The sequence below is a fragment of the Mytilus californianus genome, unplaced genomic scaffold, assembly GCF_021869535.1.
Source record: "Mytilus californianus isolate M0D057914Y unplaced genomic scaffold, xbMytCali1.0.p SCAF_18, whole genome shotgun sequence".
NCBI classification, from domain to species: Eukaryota; Metazoa; Mollusca; class Bivalvia; order Mytilida; family Mytilidae; genus Mytilus; species Mytilus californianus.
Genome location: NW_026262666.1, coordinates 3,540,097 through 3,560,655, shown reverse-complemented (window position 1 = coordinate 3,560,655; position 20,559 = coordinate 3,540,097). Strand labels below are relative to the sequence as shown.

At 32.5% G+C, this 20,559-nt stretch overlaps 1 long non-coding RNA gene across 1 annotated transcript; it reads left to right on the top strand.

Moving 5' to 3' along the window:
• The first annotated feature begins 4,816 nt into the window (after positions 1-4,816).
• Positions 4,817-14,370, top strand: LOC127726582 (uncharacterized). The gene is made up of 4 exons (XR_007993595.1): positions 4,817-4,930; positions 7,957-8,270; positions 12,962-13,040; positions 14,248-14,370. It is a non-coding gene; the product is annotated as an uncharacterized LOC127726582 (long non-coding RNA).
• Positions 14,371-20,559: the final 6,189 nt, after the last annotated feature.

Sequence of the window (20,559 nt, the reverse complement as noted above, 5' to 3'; positions counted from 1 at the left end):
TTGCTTTATTTTAATTTTTTTACCTATTTTTCTGTAATATTGGTCCGTTATTCTGTATTCTGTAAACCCCACCCAGACACTCTTTTAAGGCATATCTGACTATTATGTTATTTGGATAACTTGGTGTTAAAAGCAGATCGTTTAGTGGCTGTATTCACTCATGTTATAGACTTTCTGTCAAGGGTCTGTAGTAAATTTGTATTATGCATTATTACACTTTTTCCATCGCAATTATTATAATACAATGACATTTTTCATTCAATGGACCTAAACTTTTTACTTTATAAGATATTTTTACCATTTGACATCAACCCGGTCTTTGTGTGTCCATGTTGCTTAATCTTTAGTTTTTCATATTGTGTTTTAGGGGCTGGTGTTTGTCTTTATTCGCCATTGCTTTGGCAAATTTTTTCGACTTATAAGTTTGTATGTCCCTCTGGTATCTTCCGCCGCTCTTTAGCATGTAAAACTTACATTACATATATTAACCTGAAATAACCCGAAGTATAAATGCAAACATTAACCATAAACGACAATTATCTTTAAGAATGAAAACAACACTTAATAAATTTCCGAATGAAAGCTCAAATCTTAAAATTTGAAGAGGGGATGTAAAAATACTGACACGTTATGAGCTATTTGAACAAAAAGAAAAAAGAAAAAAAACAATCAAATTCATCTTAGGAAAACTTTGCATGAGGGAATTGGAACTTTGGTTTCTAAATAGGTCTTAATTTATCAACGGTGAATTTTAAAAGTATTGTTATAAATTATGCATGTCATTGCCTACAAAAGAGAGGCGAAAGATACCAAAGTGTCATTCAAACTGATTAGTCGAAACGAACTGACAATGTCATGGCAAAAAACGAAAAACGATCAAAAGACAAACAACAGTATACAAAACACAACATAGAAAACTAAAGACTGAGCAACACAAACCCAATAAAAAACCTGGGGTGATCTCAAATGTATCACTCCACTTATTTAATCTGCTCTGGTAAGGTGCCAAACGCTATAGAACTGAAATTTTCAATGCAAAGGTAACTGTAAATTGTTAATCTCTTTTCAAAACTCATTAATCATCTCTTATATTCAAAATAAAAACATGATGGAATATATGTAAACCAGAACGAGACTGGTGCAATGACAGGTAAACGGCTCCTCCATTGCATTCATTAACTGCCATCAGAATTCAAACTCAGTCAGATATGTCACGAGAAAGAATATGTTACCATTGGTACAATTACAGATCAGATGATCATACAAATTAAACCTCGCCGAACAATGTAAAAATTACAGTTAAACTTTTATTTCAACGATATGTATTTTCAACCTTTACAGACGTCAACTACTACCAATTCTGGTTGTATAGATGGTTTACGAGGCACCTCTTTCTCCGCTCCAATTGCAGTGGGAATCATCACACTTGCATTAGAGGCAAAGTAAGTTTAAAAAATTTCATCCCCGTTTCCAATCTCAATTTTCATTCTCAATTTTATTCATTAAAGTCTGAGAAATACAGAAGGAATAACAAGACAATTTAAGAATGTAACTATGACAAGGATCACGTGACAGGGATCATGTGACAAGGATGGTGCTCCGTTATAGATGAATGTACAATTTTAATACTGAGATCCGCACATCTGCGTAAAATATGAACCCCGAATCAATAAATTCTTAGCAGTTGTACAAATATCTCATTTTGTTGTTAGAGTTAGGACATTTGGTTTAATTTTATTTATTTCTTTTTCCAGAAAAGGGAGATAAAAACTTAGTCCCTATTCAATTGTCTCTCAGCCGAGTTTGCGTTTATTATAGGAGGGGTCGGACGAAGTCCTTAACCTGTTTTAAGAATGGTGATGTTTCTGGAAAAGGGGGTACCTAATTTGCGTAATCAACTTGTCTCTACAGTTTTCTTCCCAAATCCTTGGCACTTTCTATGAAAATATTGTTTAAGGATTACTTTTTTATTTTGCAATGCTTTGGGAACACAGTCAATTATCAGCAACATTTACAAAATAGATATTCATTTTGTGTTATCATTTCCTCCAACATTTTTAACTCATATCCATGTCACTTCACTGAAAGATTGCACACGTTTATGTTTTACACCTGGTTTATGGGGAACTTTTCCTCCACTTTTCCAAACTAAAGAATTAATTTACATTTTTTTAGTAAAATTTACAACAGATGATTAGATTTTTGTGAAATCAATTCCGACCAAAGTTTTCTAACCGGTTGCTTGCTACTTATCATACAGATTTCACATGTGTTGAAGTTGTGCAACCTTTTATGGAATTGTTTCAGGTGTTTTTTTTTCACTTTTTTTTTCACTTTTTTTAGACTTTTTAATTTTTATTTTTTTTCAAGCCAATGTTTTGAAACCTCATTTTCAAAAGAATTCTCGTGAGTTCTGTATGAATATACAAATGCATATAAAAACAAAGGTTTAGGGTTGCGCATGGACTCCAAACGAAGCTAGACTGGATGTTTCAACAGGGTAAAGGTTTCCTCCTATATATAAGAAAGAAGAAGATATGATATGATTGCAAATGTGACAGCTATTTACTAGAGACCAAATGACATTGATATAAGCAACCATAAGTCATCATATGGACTTGAAAAATGAGGAAATCACATATCGTATGACAAGCTATTACAAGACCCGAAATGATTCAGCGAATTCAACTAAACGGCCTGATTTAGGTACAAAACATTAAACAGAAACAAATGTGATATACAACAACACGATAGCACTGACTTGAACTACCTTAGCAGTATTTAGCAAATCTTTTTTATACATCAAAGCCAGATGTGACAATTTCTACTATACTACCACCGATCAGTTCATATAAAAGATAACAGTAGCTACCTAACATATTGGTCGGAACAAAGGTATAACAAGTAAACATGCTTTTTAAAATCTTCCACTTTCTAGCAATGACCTTACCTGGAGAGATGTTCAGCATTTAATAGTTAGGACTTCCAAACCATACGGGTTCAAGGATCGCTTTGATATTGAGAACAAATGGCAACGTACTGGAGCAGGCTTAAGAGGTTGGTAGTTTTTATGGCATCATATTTTTCTTTTTGTGGTATTATCATGTCGTCCATAACACTTTTAAAGTAAAATTCAGTCAAATGTAATGGTATAATCAGTAATAGATCGGGGAATAATCAGTAATATGTCGGGGTATAACTATTACTATCGTAAAACTATTATTGTTGATTACTGGTAAGCTCACTGTTTCTTCAAAGATTAATCTCAGTGTTGTAGTATTATCACTTTTCTGCCAAATAAGATGAATATTATATATGCAGTGGTATATTTAACTAATATACTAATAAAGGTTATTTTGATGGACTCAATTCGGTCTTTTACTCTCAAACTGAATTAGATCTGAAGAACTTAGTGTTAATTTTGAGAGTGGAAGAGTGTTTGATAGTTTAAAATAGTTTAAAACGAGTAAACTTTTGGCCAGATCTATGCACAAAACTATAAGTCAAAAGCGAATATGATATACAGCAATAACCGACACACACTGAATTACAGATTCCTGACTTGGGACAAGCACCGATAGAATGTGGCGGGCGAGGATACATATGTTTTTGTTGGTGCGAAACCATTCCCCTAACCTGATACAGTGATGTAACAGTACGACATTAGAACAAAAGATAAAAATCAGTTACTTAAAGGATTGACCCATCAGATCGACGAGAAGCACAATAAACAACTAACAAATAAACTAAAGACACAAAGTAAAGATCTGAGAGTATTCGAAGTTAATGGCGCTTCAATCAAAATAGTTAAAAGTACGAAGTTGAGGAGTTGTTAGGTTTTTCCTTGAGACCAAAAAAGAGTCGACTGCTCGTCTGGGGTGAATTATGGTAACACAGAGTGTTTCATTGGTCTTTGGTATTACTGAAGACAAATAAATACCGATTATAAAGTTTCCTGCATTTTTATACTTGTCAGCTGCAAGTCACAATGTGAAGTCTTTTGTCGAGTGAGAACAGCGTACTAGTTCAAACAGGCCTCGTTTTTTTTGTGTTGAATATACATCAGGCCACGCTAGTGTTTTTCGTTTGACCCTTTATAGATGGGCTTTGCTCAGGGTGGAAGGCCGTACGGTGACCTGTAGTTGCTAACCTATACGTTTGGTCTCTGGTGGATAGGGATCTTATTGGTAATCATACCACATATTCTTAATTTTATTTTTATATTGTGTCAATCAGCTGATATTTTAAAAAATCAATGTGACGATCAGTGGATAATTGAGATATCGGCTTGTATTTATGGTTTTTCAAGAAAGAAACATTTGTTTTACCAGCAATCCTGACGAGGACTAGATAATTCTGATCGAAGATATAGATTACCTGAGCTGTATTTGACAACCCATTCGGAATTTTGGGACCTCAATTGCTCTTCAAAATCGTACTTTATTTGACCTTATCTTAATTTTTTTAATTCAAGGGTCACTGATGAGTCTTTTGTAGACGAAACACACGTCTTGCGTACAAAATGTGAATCCTGGTATCTATGATGAGTTTATTTATTAGATGTAAGGCCTGTTTAGCGTATTTGACGTCATATCAAATTATAACAAGAGCTGAGCAGAGTTTAACCAGGTTTAACCAACCATTTTCTTCAGAAAATGCCTGTACCAAGTCAGGAATATGGCTTATTCCGTTGCTTGATAGCGTTTCATTTTGTCAGTTCTAATGGTCTTTCCCTGTTTTTGTGTTGCAAGGGTAACACAAATATGAGATCAATTTTATATCGTAATTATTATAATTAATCTTTTTAATTAGTTCATCACAAAATGGGATTCGGTTTGATGAATGCTGAGGCTATGGTTAAGAAGGCAATAAAGTGGAAAACTGTCCCGGAACAACTAACTTGGCAATCAAAAGTTAGCAGCCCAAACATGTAAGTACAAGTTTCAGGAATTAAACATTAGCGTCGTGAGTTTACTATGATATTCTCACTCCCATATTTCTAATTGTTGGTAAAATTGAACATAAAGATGTTAGTTCGATTCCCGTAGTTTTTGACTCAGATATAGGAAGTTATGTAGGAATACAGTTTGTGGACTTGAAGAGCATTATTATTTAATAGAAAAAAATAGAACAACACCTAAAATAAAAAAACGCAATCCCCTTCTTTTAGAAATAAAACACTTCAACGGAACATATTTCTTTTTAAAGTTATGTCCTATGTTCTATTGGAGATAGACCATGGATTTTTGAATTCTGTAATACTTGATTTGCTGAGAATTACTCATAGATTAAGTACATATCAGGCAAATACTTTCAGCATAGAGTTCTAAGATGATTTTAATAACAATTTTTGAAGGCTTCAAATATAATGAGAAATAGTGAAGATACAAAACTATAACACTATTTTTCTCTGTAAAAGTATAATGCCATGGGAAGTGTGGAGATAGAAAAGTATTATAGTTCTAAAGAAAAAAATCGTATAGCACAAAAATCGTGTGTTATAGTTGTATTCAGAGATAGATCATTGGAACTGGTATTTAGTATCTTTATTTTTATCAAAAGTGGACATAGAATAATATAAGAGTCATGTGACGATATGATAAGGGACATAACCCTTCAAAATCACTGGTATGTTTATTCGTGCGTTTTCATGATAATACAAATGTAGTTCATATTTACACGATATATATATTTTGGAATTTAGTTATGCATCAATGCCTTAAAGGCAATTATGAAACTAAATTTTACAAACATTGATTAAGTTATCAATTCGACTATTGGAAATTCTAGTCACCCATAACCATTTATTCTCGAAAAATGCATGTAAAAAATAATGCACCTTTCAATTATACATGAATTCTATTGTGCAAAAAACATGCATTTGAAAACTATTGTATCTTACAATCATACATGATTACTAAACTAAAGACGTATACATGTAATACAAAAGAAAAGCCTGGAACTCTAGACAAATTTCGGCTTCATGTCGGTAAGGCCAGGCGTAATAGATTCCCCGTAACTAAATATCGGCGCCGCTGACCAGGATGGAATTCGCGAATGATGTAAAAGAGAGGCGAAGGATACCAAAGGAACTTTCAAACTCATAACTCGAAAATAAACTGACAACGCCATGGCTAAAAAAAGATAAAGAAAAACAGACAAACAACAGTACACAAAACAACATAGAAAACCAAAGACTGAGCAACACGAACCCCACCACAAACTGGGAGTGATCTCAGGTGCTCCGGAAGGGTAAGCAGATACTGCTCCACATGTAGCACCCGTCGTGTTGCACATGTAAGTACAAACCCAGTGATATGTCTTATTCGGTAGGACACATTCGGGGGAAGTAGACGAGATTGTAGTTACGACAATTGGAACATATCCGTCGTCATCTGTGAAACAGATATTCCATAACGGTCAACCAACACGTGATGGCGTCCGTAAAATTTATGAAGGGATGATTTCAACTGCACCACTTGGAAAGTTCACAATTGGGAAGCTGAAATCATCTCTTTTGTCGTAAAGTTTTGTTTTCAACCGACCCTCATTGTCAATTTCTAGATGTTAGTCAAGATATGAGGCAGACTTAACTGTATCTGTTGTATTCTTCATTCAAGTTCGATGGGATAGATGTGTTCAATGTATTCACCAAATCGTGAATTATTTAGTGAGACAACATCATCTATATAGCGGATTGCGAAATTAAAGGCTACTGTAATCGATGATTCACTGACACTTTTGTTAATTTATAGTCGACCAATGACGAAACAAGGTTTGGTCATGATTTTAAGATATTTAACTCATTATGGTTTTTTTTGTAAATTTAACGGATATTTTCAACTGATTTTTGACAAGGCAAAAATGTCTGTTATGCGTCAGCAATGCGATGCTCTCCCACAATGCATCATTCATAGGTAGCAATACACAGTAAGGAAACAAAGTTATACTTGACCCCTGATTTTTAACCATTCTTTTTCTAAATATAAGCTTACGTTACTGTTAGTGTCATATCTGTGCATATGTATATAATCAGTATCATAAAAAATTTTGTTTCCAAAACAATAAAAAAAAGAAATTACAGCCAAATTCGTCGTATTTTCACATCAGTATCGAAGTACTGGCTTCTGGGCTGATGATACCAATGTCACGCTTTTTTACGTGCCAAAAAAAATAAACTGTTAACACAAAGATATGTCTCGCCTATTTGTTATTTTGATAATGCAAATGTTGAAATTAAAATAACAATACTTTAACATGAAAGTTATGCAAATATTCAAAGTCAATGAACCATGACTAAAGGTACATGGCTAAACAATCTCCATGGAAATGAGATGTGACTATGCTAATACAACTGCATACCAAATACCATTGACTTTTCATAAGTCGTTCCATTTAAAGAAACCTAAACACAAACATTAACTTGTAAACTAAGCAAAAGTTTCAAAGTCAATAGACCATGAATGAAGGGGCGGGGCCAAATAATATCCATGGAAATGAAATATGCCAATGCTTAAACAACTGCATACCAAATATCATTGACCTACCACTAGTGGTTCCCCACAAACTGACTTAATCACAAACTAATACATGAAAACTAAGAAAAGTTTCAAAGTCAATAAACCATGACTGAGGGGGCGGGGTCAAATAATCTTCATGGTAATAAGATGTGCCAATGCTAATTCAACTGCATACCAAATATCATTGACCTACCACTAGTGGTTCACCATAAACTAGACCTAATCACAAACTAATACATTGTTGACGCCGCCGCCGACGACGGAAACAGCATACCTATGTCTCGCTTTTTGACTCCGTCAAGGCGAGACAAAAACCCAACTTATTTGCGTTATTGCTGATTAATGAAATTGTTCCAGCAAAATAATACTTTTTTTATGATTTTTTTTAATTGATATGAAAATTACTGCAAGTTATAAATGTTAACTCTATTTGTAGGACTTTAGAGGAAAGATCAAAAGCCAAAAACAAAATTGACGTTTCCCGTGGCGATTGTCCAATCCGGCATTTAGAACATGTAATGGCTACAGTGAGCTTTAATTACTCATGTTGTAGAGGAGCAGTTGAGGTATATCTGGTGTCTCCCAGTAGGACCAAAGTAGTTCTGCTTCCAAAAAGATACAACGACGCGTACTTCACATACACTCAATCAGGCACCTTTACTTGGACTTACAAAGTTGTTCATTTATGGGGAGAAAATCCTATAGGAAAGTGGAAAGTTTTACTTAAGTTAGACAACATGATAGCCAGTGGTATGTATCATCTAAATATTGAAACAAATATTAGAGAAGACATCAGTTTTCTGAATTTCAAATATCCTAATAACGTTAAGAAGATGCAAATAATCTCATCATAGATACAAGAATTAAAATTGTGTACGCTTGACGCGCGTTTCGTCTTAAAAAAACCATCACGCTCGAAACCAAAAAAAAGTTTAAAAGGCCATAAAGTACGAAATTGAAGAGCATTGAGGACCCTCGAATGAAAGTCTCTTGTTGATAGTGGTCCTATTAGCAAACCTGCTACATCATCTTTAAAAAAAAACAAAAAACTAGGAAATTGCACGAACTTCAACCTGACCGATATCGGGTACCTTGGACAAGGTAATGCTATGCATTTATCACCTACCATGCGAATTCACAATTCACAATTCGCAAATACAAAAAAAATGTTAATTTTGCAGGTTGAACGACTATATATTTTAGGATCTAGAACGTCAAAAACGTATCGCTACTGAGTTGAGTTAAAGCGTATTGGACAACCAATTTGTGATAAGCCATTTGGTTTATGAGAAACTGCCTTTAACAGTTGAGACTGATTCACAAACTCGGTTGATTAATAAAAAAATGAATATTTCAGCTTTTTGTATTTTTATAATCATGGAGTTTCTAAGATAACACAGTAAACAATGTTCACGCCCGAAAACGTAGACCTTTTCTCTCTCGTTATTTTAGTGTTTACTTTGAAACTCTTGATTAAAGAGACATCCGATGAGAAGGTACGCCATGAGTTGAGAGTTTTTCTCTATTTATATATATTAAAGAGTCGTTAGTATTATAGGTTATACTATTTTTTGTAATTATTTTATTTTTCATGATGAAACATGTGAAATTACATACTACAGTATTTGATACACATTATAAAAAATTAAGTAATACTTGAAAGATCAATCAAGTCATAAAGATATAATAAGATATAAATATAAATATTACAATTGATTTTGTTTATTAATTAAATAAAAGCAGCTTCTAACAAATGCCATTTCTGATCCATGTTTACTTTTTGTACAGGGGTTAAGAAACATACCGAGTATTTTTCTATATTAATCCAATATTTTAAATATTCTATCCCACCATATTTTGTGGGGGATAAGTTCTTACATCTACATTTGTATATATAATATTTGAATAACAACAAAATATTATTAACTGTTTTACTGTTGACAAAATCCTCAGACACACCTAAAATGACTTCTTTTGCACTGAAAGGCAGGATAATGCCATAATTTTTAATCCAATCTATAACGGATAGCCAGAAGTTTTGTATCACATTACATTCCCAAAAAATGTGAAAAATATTTTCTTTAATTTCTGAACAAAATGTACATAGTTCAGTTTCTTTTAATTTACATTTCAATAAAAATGAATTACATGGTAGAATCCTATGAACAATCTTATCAAAATTGAAAGTTTTGTAAAAAAAGAATTTCTGGTTATAATGAAGGACATGGAATAAATAGCATTCCAATCTTCAATCTGCATATTTAAATCTATTTCCCATTTATTACAGGAAGATAAAGATACCACTTTATTATCCTCAAAAAATAATTTATAGAAAAATTTACAAGATTTTGGTTCCTTTTTAAATTTATCTATTAATTTATTTTCAATAATATCCAGTTTTGAACTACCTTCTATTATACTTTTCCATCTATTTGGAATCGCACTTAAAATACCATAAAACTCTACAAAATTAGTATTGATATCATACTGTTTTATAAATTCATCATATGAGAATAAAGAATTATTATCTGACATCAGATCATTAATAAAGAATATACAATTTTCAATATATTTGAACCTCAAAATCATCTTGCCATCCATTTTGATGTTTGGGTTCAGCCATATGGACTGGGCCAGAATTTCAGTATTGTTTTCAGCTTTAAGCTTATTTTTTAACTTGGAAAAATTTACCAGGATATCATGCCAAAAGGGATTGACTTTTTCAGCTAAATAAAGCAATCCTTCTTGACTTAAGTGTAAAATTTTGTCCCCCCCCACCAATTTTTGTATATAACTAAGTAGCAAGACTTTCCAAGGAGAGTAATTTTGGGGATTAATAATTTATACAGCCAAGACATTTTTACACTATAGCAAAAATAATAAATATTAGGCATCTTAAGACCACCATCACAGTGTTCAGACATTATCACTGTCCTTTTCACTTTATCAGGTTTACCTTTCCATAAAAAATAAAAAAATATATTCTGAATCTCCTTCAAAACCCCTTCTGGGGGGTTAGGAAGGACAGTCAGAACTTGAACCAAAATGGGAAGTGCTAAAGTTTCAAAAACTACAACCCTTCCAATATATGTTAGTTCTCTATAAGCCCAAGTATTGATACTGTTTATCTTGGCTGTAAAATTACATAGAGTCTTATCCACTTTAGCAAGCTCAAACCATATACCTAATAGTTTAAACCTCCCAGAATGGTTCCAAACAAGATTTTTTTCTGGTAAAAGTTTTTCCATACTACCCTTTTTTGACCCAATCCATACGGCTTCGGTTTTGTCAACATTACACCTAAGTCCAGCACATTCTGAAAATTTATCATACAAATATAAACACTGATTTAGGGACTTTTGGTCACCATCCAGGACTACGGAAGAATCGTCAGCGTATTGACTCAACAAAAATTCAGAGTCATTAATTGTTACAACAGCAACATCAGGGTCATTTTTGATAGCTGCACTTAGTAATTCAAGCACTAAAATAAATAGATAAAGAGACAGAGGATTCCCTTGACGGACCCACCTTTTCAATGAAAAAAATTCTGAAATATAACCGTTATTTAACACTGCACTAGAGGCATCACAGTAGCATGCTTTAATCCAACTTATAAATGTATGGTCAAAGCCATAAAATTGCAAAGCCTCCAATATAAAAGACCACTCGACTGTGTCGAAAGCTTTTTCAAAATCGACTAAAAGTAAAAGTCCAGGAATGGAGTCTTCTTCCATCTTTTCCATCAGATCATAAATAAATCTAGTACATTCGCCTATATACCTACCTTTAAGTAAACCTTTTTGTGTTTGACTTATTATGTTTACCAAGACCTTTTAAATCTATTTGCTAGACTTGCTGTAGCTATCTTATAGTCTACACACAGCAGTGTCATAGGTCGCCAGTTCTTTAGATAAAATTTTGACTTACCCTCCTTTGGTATACATGTAATGAGTCCCTGTTTTTGAGTGATAGAGAACTTTCCATATTCTAAAGCCTCATTTAAACATCTTACCAGTGGTATTTTAATATCATTCCAAAGAATTTATAAAACTCAACAGTGAATCCATCTATACCAGGTGATTTAGAGTTCTTCATATGTTTAAGAGAAGACAGACATTCCTGCACTGGTAAAGGTCCCTCACAGGAACCCACCTCTTCCTCATTAGGTTTTGTAATAAAAGGATTGTCATGCTGAAGAAATGAGTTCCTGTGAGTTTCAAGTAACAATGGGTTAGAACTAGTATACAATTTTTTATAAAATTGTTTTTGTTCATTTCTAATAATACATGGATCTGTTATCTCAGATTCGTCCTCCAGAATAAGTTTGGGAATAATTTTTTCTGTGTAATGTTTTTTTTTCCAAATTACAAAAATAGTTACTTCCCTTTTCCCCCTCTTATTGCCATCTTGCCTTTGCTCTTGTAATTATCCCTTTGACATTTTTTCCCCTTATTATTTTTAATTCTAGTTCCAATCCTTCCCTTTCTTGGTGTACCGATGGCAAGTTATTATCTATGAGTTTTTCATCTAATAATAATATCTTATATAATAATTCTTTTTCTTCTTTATTTTGTTCCTTCTTCTGAAATGAAGAAAATGAGATTACAGGTTATACTAAGTGTATCTTAATTATGCCGGGAACAAAGAGTTTAAAATATAAAAGTTTTGGAATTAAAGTTTAAAATACAGACATCCAAAATTAAAGCTTTCAGTATAATTAATTCATAAATACATTAAGATGTTGTTTAAGAGTCAATAAGCCATCATTTCAAGAGCATGTTCGAAAAGATAAGTTAGTAAATAAGGGATCCTACAAAAATTTCGACCAAAAATCACCCTTTTTTATATTTTGATTTGTTTATTCATCAACTTGAAATTCTTTTTACCTTAAAAAAAATCCACGTGATATCGTGGATGAATTAGGCTCCTAAACCTTTATATTCCAAAAAGTTTTGATTTACAACATGTGTCTTTCTATGAACAATACCTCCTTGCCTTAGTCCATAGCACTAAGTTCACAACTATTTTTAAAGTCCGTCTTCTTCCTATCAGCCCTGGTTTAGTCTTGCTTTTTCCTTTCAAGAACGGTGTATAGTCTGTCATTTTCCTTTCTGCCCCAGTATAGTCTGTCTTTTTCAAGGTAAATTCAAAAGGCAAGACCATGAAAACAGACAAAACAAAATGCTCGACAACTTTAACTAATGGAACGACTGTAAATAAATGGTAAAATCCCGACTGAAGAAAATGGTGTGGTGAACGTGGTTTCACAGCTAGTTAAACTTCCCACAAAAGTATTTCAATTTGTTGAGGATAAACTTTAATGCCAATTATCCTTCAGATTCAGGAACAACAAACAGTCGCTCTGTGCATCGATTTGTAAAAGTCAAGTTTCATTTAATTACCAGCTTATGGGTATCTAAAACCTCTGTCTATTTCAGCGGAACTAAAGGAGTGGTATCTTACTCTCTATGGAACATCATCAAATCCAATGAAAGGATAAAAAACCTGTCAATCAAGGTAAAACTATCTTACTCTCAATGGAATATCATCAAACCCAATGAAAGGATAAAAACCTGTCTATCAAAGTAAACTATCTTACTCTCTATGGAACATCATCAAACCCAATGAAAGGATAAAAAACCTGTCAATCAAGGTAAAACTATCTTACTCTTCATGGAATATCATCAAACCCAATGAAAGGATAAAAACCTGTCTATCAAGGTAAACTATCTTACTCTCTATGGAACATCATCAAATCCAATGAAAGGATAAAAAACCTGTCAATCAAGGTAAAACTATCTTTCTCTCCATGAAATATCATCAAACCCAATGAAAGGATAAAAACCTGTCTATCAAGGTAAACTATCTTACTCTCTATGGAACATCATCAAACCCAATGAAAGGATAAAAACCTGTCTATCAAGGTAAAACTATCTTACTCTCTATGGAACATCATCAAACCCAATGAAAGGATAAAAACCTGTCTATAAAGGTAAAACTATCTTACTCTGTATGGAACATCATCAAATCCAATGAAAGGATAAAAACCTGTCTATCAAGGCGAAACTATCTACGCAGGTATTAGTCTTCTTTAAATGTACCTTATAAAAAAAATTATATATGTAGTAATGATAGTAAAAGTATGCTTCAAAGATATTTTGTTATTTATATATAAATTCAATCACACTGGTGAAGGTTTGAGGAATAATAGACAGTTATATAAAAAAAAAATATTAAAACGTTAATGAGTTGGATTCGAATTGTGGATTATACATATATAGAAAAGGACACATCATGATTTTTCAACACGAAGTTGTCGGTTTCTCTTCGAATTATGAGTTTTGTATGTACCTTGGTAACTGCCGCCTCTTTTTATCCTGTCTACAAACACAATCTCCTCCGTTTGATTGGAGTTCACTGCCTGCAATTTCGTCAGTGAATTTTTATTTAAGTTTTTATATTCTCAAGTTTCTAATTCAATATATCTGCCTACACATAATACATTGTAATAGAAATGAAGTTAAGATGCTACTAACAGATCAAGAACATGAATACGTCTCTCGTTTTTCATTAAGCGGGGATCGTGATCTCAATACATAAGACTTGAAGCGTATTGTATTGTCTCAATTCAGTACTGTGATTTTAAAGTCCAGCACTTCTACCTGAAATGAGTTTCATATAATTGGATTATGTATACCTTAATTTCTTCTTTATTTCATTTCAGGTATATTTGTCAACTGAATTTCACAGTGGGCCCATCGTCAAATGAATAGACATTACTTTAATATTTATATAAAAAAAACACATTTGTCATAGGATTTCCAGATTAATAAAATTTTGTTATTTATTTCGTATGACATGTATGCAATTGACAACCTTGATGAGTAATATAAGTCAAGTATAATTTCCTGCGTTTGATGCACCTCTTTTTTGAAAACATGTATGAAAAAACTCTTGTTCTGCAATTAATTTCTGAAAGTATGTTGACCTCTGCACTAGATTTAAAATAAGACTTGTCCACATACGATGTATATAACTATGTTTAATTGTCTTAGTTTGATGTGAAAAAGGTTTAACTTTAACTGCTTATATATCTGTCATTTGTGCTCTTGTGGATTGTTGTCTCATTGGTAATCATTTCAAATCTCCTTATTTTCATATAACTTCAAAATTAAATAACGGATACGAGAAAAATGAGGGTGTGGATGAAGCAGCAACATGTTATGAAACTTCTTACAAAACATAACATTTATGTTTTTGTTTCTGTTCCTGATCTTGAAATTCCGTGACAGCAAATTTTGTTCTTCTTCACACAACTATATCTGTGGTAAAGAATATTATTTTCTATACATACAATTTATGTGACAAAAAGCAGAAAGGTGCATTCGATTACTCCATCGCGAAGTGTAGAAATATTTATGCATGAGGGTTTAAATCAGCTTTCTTTTATATCTGAGGTTATTTTTCCGTTAAAAGATCGCTTGAATTAAATAAATTCATTTCATTTGTGGTGCAGATTATTACATAATATAATATTATCCGTATTTTTAAGGTCTTTCCTTTCACTTTAAGGAAAGACCTTACTGTATTTCTTCTGATTATTATTATTATTCTTTCCGCCAAACTTTAACGAAATTTCGCAAAAAAAAGTACGCGACAAGTTGAAATGATATTAGGTATCAAGTATCGGTTGACCAAAAGCTATCTCGTGGTTAGGGCACCACCCCGTAACATTTCCTTTATAGCGGTTATCTCCCCTAACACAGAAAATCTTGTTATCATTCAAACACCGTAATCATAATAGGTAGAAAAAAACCGAAGGGTGGAATTTGTTCAGGACCAGACCCTGGTTCTTCGTTACATTTGAATCGAAAAGATTCAACGACTCATTGGTAGGGTTATGCCCCTTTGAAAATTAACCGATGTCGGTTGGCCACTTAAACTCAGAAACCGTAAGAGGCCACCTAGGATCATCACTAATTATCATCAATTCATGTGACCATGAAAATGTGTGTCTTATTGAGATCTTCGTTTGTTATGTTGGGTCCAAAATTATTGGACCAACTATTATGGACCTAGGGCACCAAAACTGTTTTTCGGGTCCGAAATGAAGATTTTTTGCTTATAACTCAAACAAGGTTAGAGATAGAAAGAAACTTTGAATTGCAAAAATGTTCAGCATAATATGATCTACAAAATTAGGTCAAGGTCAGAGGTCAATGTCCCTAGCAACGACATAAAAACCTTAGCAGCCATATATTTTTGAACTTAAAAGGCTATGAATAGTATAAAAATGAAATTTTTAATACTGGAAATCACATTTTGTCCCTAGCAACGACATATAAATCCTTAGCAACCACTTTTTTTTTTAACTTTAAAGGCTATGAATAGTAGATATGACATTTTTCATACTGGAAGTAATACTTTTGTCCTTAACAATGATTTTTGTCCTTAGCAACCACTTGTTATGAACATGAAAGTCCTTAGCAACCATATATTTTTGAACTCAGAAGATTATCAATAGTATAGATATTTATTATTATTTTATTTTCCACCAAACTTTCATGAACTCCCCCCCCCCCCCCCCCCCAAAAAAAAACATGTTGAAATAATATTAGGTATCAAGTATCAGTTGACCGAAAGCTATCTTGCGGTTAGGGCACTATACAGTAACTTTCCTATATAGCAGTTGTCTCCCCCAACACCGAAAACTTTATTATCTCTTTTTCTCAAATATCTTTACAAATATCGACAAAATGGTTTTTTAACTGTTCCTTGGGACATGGAGCAACTTTGATACATTTAAGTCGAAGTTATCCGTTGACTATTAATAGGAGTTATCTCCGCTTAAATACTTGACATAAGTGGTATGTTGCTTAATCTAATAAGCCGTTAGTCGTATAAGGCCTAGGACCTTTTGATTTGAGGTCCTTGATACACGACTATAAAATTGATGTCAAGTTCAAAGGTCAAGGTCATGATTGATCATATAGGGTACAATTGCTCAATTATTCACAATGCATTATCAATAGGGTACATTGTCTGTTTGGAATCTGACAATTAAAAAAAAGTATAAATTCTTAATAGATTCTGAAATTAAACTCATCATCTGCTGAAAGTACATAATAGATTATTTCAATGAAAAAAAAAAATCAGCATGCTTATGCACTGGAAATATCCTCGACAAGCAGTGGTTAAGGACGCTCTCAAATTCCGCACTAAATGACACTGCATAATTGTCAGTCAGCCTATTCCAATAGGAAATAAAATGCCACAGAAACTTTCAAATGTATCACTCTAAATTATAGTTATTTTGGCACATAAATGGTTGATCTTTCATAAAATTAATCAATTAAAAGCATATACCATCCAATCATGAACCTCACAGATTTTTTATTCTTACTACTTGTAGTAGTACCATCTTCAAAAAGTTCCCGGTGAAATGTAAACAAACTGGGGACCCATGATTTTAGCGTTAGTCATAGATATACCACTAAATTCCTCCTATCAAGAGACAACACCAGTATGTTGGTTCGACAAGTGTATGACAGTATATTTTAAGGAAAAATATGGAAGGAAAGACCTTTCAATTGTTCGTGAACAATTAACCTTTAATTTTAAATGCATTTTGAATTCGGATTTCATTGAAGGTTATTACTATTTCCCTAATTTAATATAAATTACGTTTAAAGATTTTCAGTAGAAATGATTGTTTACCTAGTTATAATATCTAACTTTAGTCTACTTAAAGGAAAGAACGTTGAACAATCTCATACAATCAATTATCATTCATAAATGGGGAGAAATTAAAGTGATTTGCTTGTAGTGCTTTCTGTTTACTTTTAGGTATGATCCTTTTCTGATGTGATTCCAGAATAGTATTGTCTTACAAAAGAGTCAAATATGTTCGCATTCGGTTATGTCATAAAAAATGAAAACCACACGTTATAAATGTCATGTGTCCGAAGCCCTTTTTTTGATTAACCTTCATAGTAGGAACGCTCAAAGCCAAATATTTAAAAGTCAAGGATGTATACGAACCGAAACAGTTGACGAGCTATATGACCAAAAAGGACCTTAATAAATTATCCAAATCCATCTAAGTCAATTTGCCTGAGGGAGTTTAAACCTTAATTTCTTTATAATTTGTAAATTTATAAACGGACAATTCTAGAACAGTTTGTTATAAATCATAAACTGAGCTGATGATAAAATAAGCAAGGAAAGGTTCTTCATTGGAGGTGGATATATTTATTGTATTTGTAACGTCCAGGGACAACTATTTCGTGCATTATCTGGACGTTAGAGAACTTACACATTGGAAAGAGTATTAAGGAAGTTCGCTACTCAGTTTCAAAATAACAAGCTTTTCATAACACTGGTATATATTTATAGGGGATTAATAAAGAAATCAAAAGAGCGAAAAAAAGTTATAGGTCCGTATGCTTGTTTTTGAGATATTAGCCATTGAAAATTTGGCGGGAAAATGTTCTCTCTTGATTTTTCATAGCTTTATCATTGACAAGTTTAAGTTCTCAAAAAGTACTAAAAAATAACAAGGATTTTATAAGACTTTAACAGATGGCTCATAATTATAAATGCAAACAATTTATAAAAAGAAAAATGGGGGTTAGTGGGCAATTTTTTTTAAGGCATTCAAATGGATAAAACCAGAGGATCCCGAAAATCTGACAAAAATCCCAAAACATGACAAGCGAACATCCTTAAGCTACTAAGGATGTGTAAACATTCTAAATTCTTAATTGTAATTTTATACATTATTCCGAACCATTTACCTCTGCAGTATATTAATTATGCTGTATTCTGTTTATTTGGATATTTATGAAGTATATGCAGTCGTTTTTGTTACCGTAGTTATTACGGTACTTAATTATTAAAAAATCATTTAACAATTTAATTGGAGACTTCGGTGGCCGAGTGACTTAAGTACTTTATCTGCATTGATCACTAGCCCGTCGGGTATGAAGTTTAAATTCGAACCCCGATAGGCGCGTTCGATTAAGATCTTAATTGACAAGGATTTCAAGTTTTCCTGCCAAAGGTTGTTGGTTCTCTCTGGGTAATCCGGCTGCATCCATCAATTCAAACTGGTCACTGGCACCGAAACATCAACACGCAAACACACATAATAAGTAAAGCGACCAGATTTCGGCTTTTTCAAAAATACTCATTATTGTGAATGATTGAAAAGCATGATACGAAAGCCGAGAAGGATCATTCAAAATTCAAAATTCAAAATTCAAAATTCATAACTCGCAAATCAAGAAAGATAATCCTGTTTTATTGCAGTTGAAATCCAAATACTATACATATTATCTTAATCGTATCACTTGATCTTATATATACCGATGATTAATAATATAATTGTGCACAGACAAACAATGAAAATATTTGAAAGGATATGTGACATTATGTCAGACAAGAGAAAAATTTCTTGTTATCACTTATACTCCGGGAGAGGGGGAGATCATGTGTCACTTCAATCATTTTTCGAATGTGTCATGTTTTCCTCAGTTTGTTATTATAAAACACCCATGCAACCACGCATTCCATATTGCATGATAGGACGCGACACTATTTTAGTGTTTCGGCAGTTAGAGCTTGGGATGGTCATCTTAAGATGCATTACTTTAACATAATCAAATATTAAATTATTCATGTATATATTGATATATTTATATTTGAATTCTTCATCAATAGATCTAGATATTATGACAGATCTGCCATCATCATGGGTCCAACTGTCAATTATATGTTAAAGTCTTTAACTTTTATCTAGTAAACATGTCCCCCATACTTTTATGTCTGCTATATGCAACTATTGGTGCAACATTAAATACTTGTACACATTCTTCGTCAAACTGCAATAAATGCCAATGTTTCATGATACGTTTTTTAATTTTACGTACATATGGGTTATATTTAGTTATTAAAACTAACGGAATATTTTCTTTTTTCTTTGATTTGTGTTGTTGTAATCATTCAGTACAGCATCAGTAATACTATCATCTATTTCGACGTTATCATAACCCCTATCTAATAATTTCACTTTGAAACTAGTTAGATTGTTTATTAATTTGTTATGGTCACTTGTGTTTCTTATCTGCTTCACCTTTAACATGTTTAATAAATCCTCGGAATACATGTTGTGAGTGACAACTATTTCTGTGCAGATAGAGATAAGAATTTGTTTCTTTAAAATGTATTTCAAGGTCAAGAACGCCATGTGTTGTAAATCTTTGACCTTTAATTACATCAACATCTAAGAACGACATTTTATCGTTTGAAATTTCATAGGTGAACTTCAATAAGCAATATGGGATGCGTGGTTGCATGGGTGTTTTATAATAACAAAGTGGTTGCATGGGTGTTTTATAATAATAAAAAAATACCTGATGAGGATAATGCCTAGAAAATATTAACCGAAACCGAAACACCAGGTGAAATTACATCATCAAATCAATTATTTCTAACCAATACATCTATGCGTGTATTAATGAATTATTGAAGTAATAATAAAATAGGTATTTGCCTGCATAGTTTTGTTCAAAGCGAAACTAATATTAATATTGGCCGACTATTTTAAATATTTAAGGATATGAAAATGTACAACGTATGTATTAAATTATGAGATAATGAGATCTTACTATGATTCTCTGAAGATATATCATGTTACAAAAATAGAAGATTGAGTCCTAGAGATAATATTGAGATGTTTGGACTGTTTAAGGACTCGTTTTTATATAAACATCTCTGAAGATATATGCTGTTACAAGAAAAGGAGAATTGTATCTTAGGGATTGTATTGAGATGTTTGGATTGCTTAAGGACTCGTTTTTATTTAAACATTATAATTACAGTCAAGGAAAATTGTGAGAAAGCCTTCAAGAATATTATGTAAGTATTATAGGAATTTGTTTTACAATTGCTCGATCAAAAATGTTATTACTTATATGACAATCTACATTTTAGACTGTTGTTTAAGATATTAGATACATGTATTAACATTATTCTT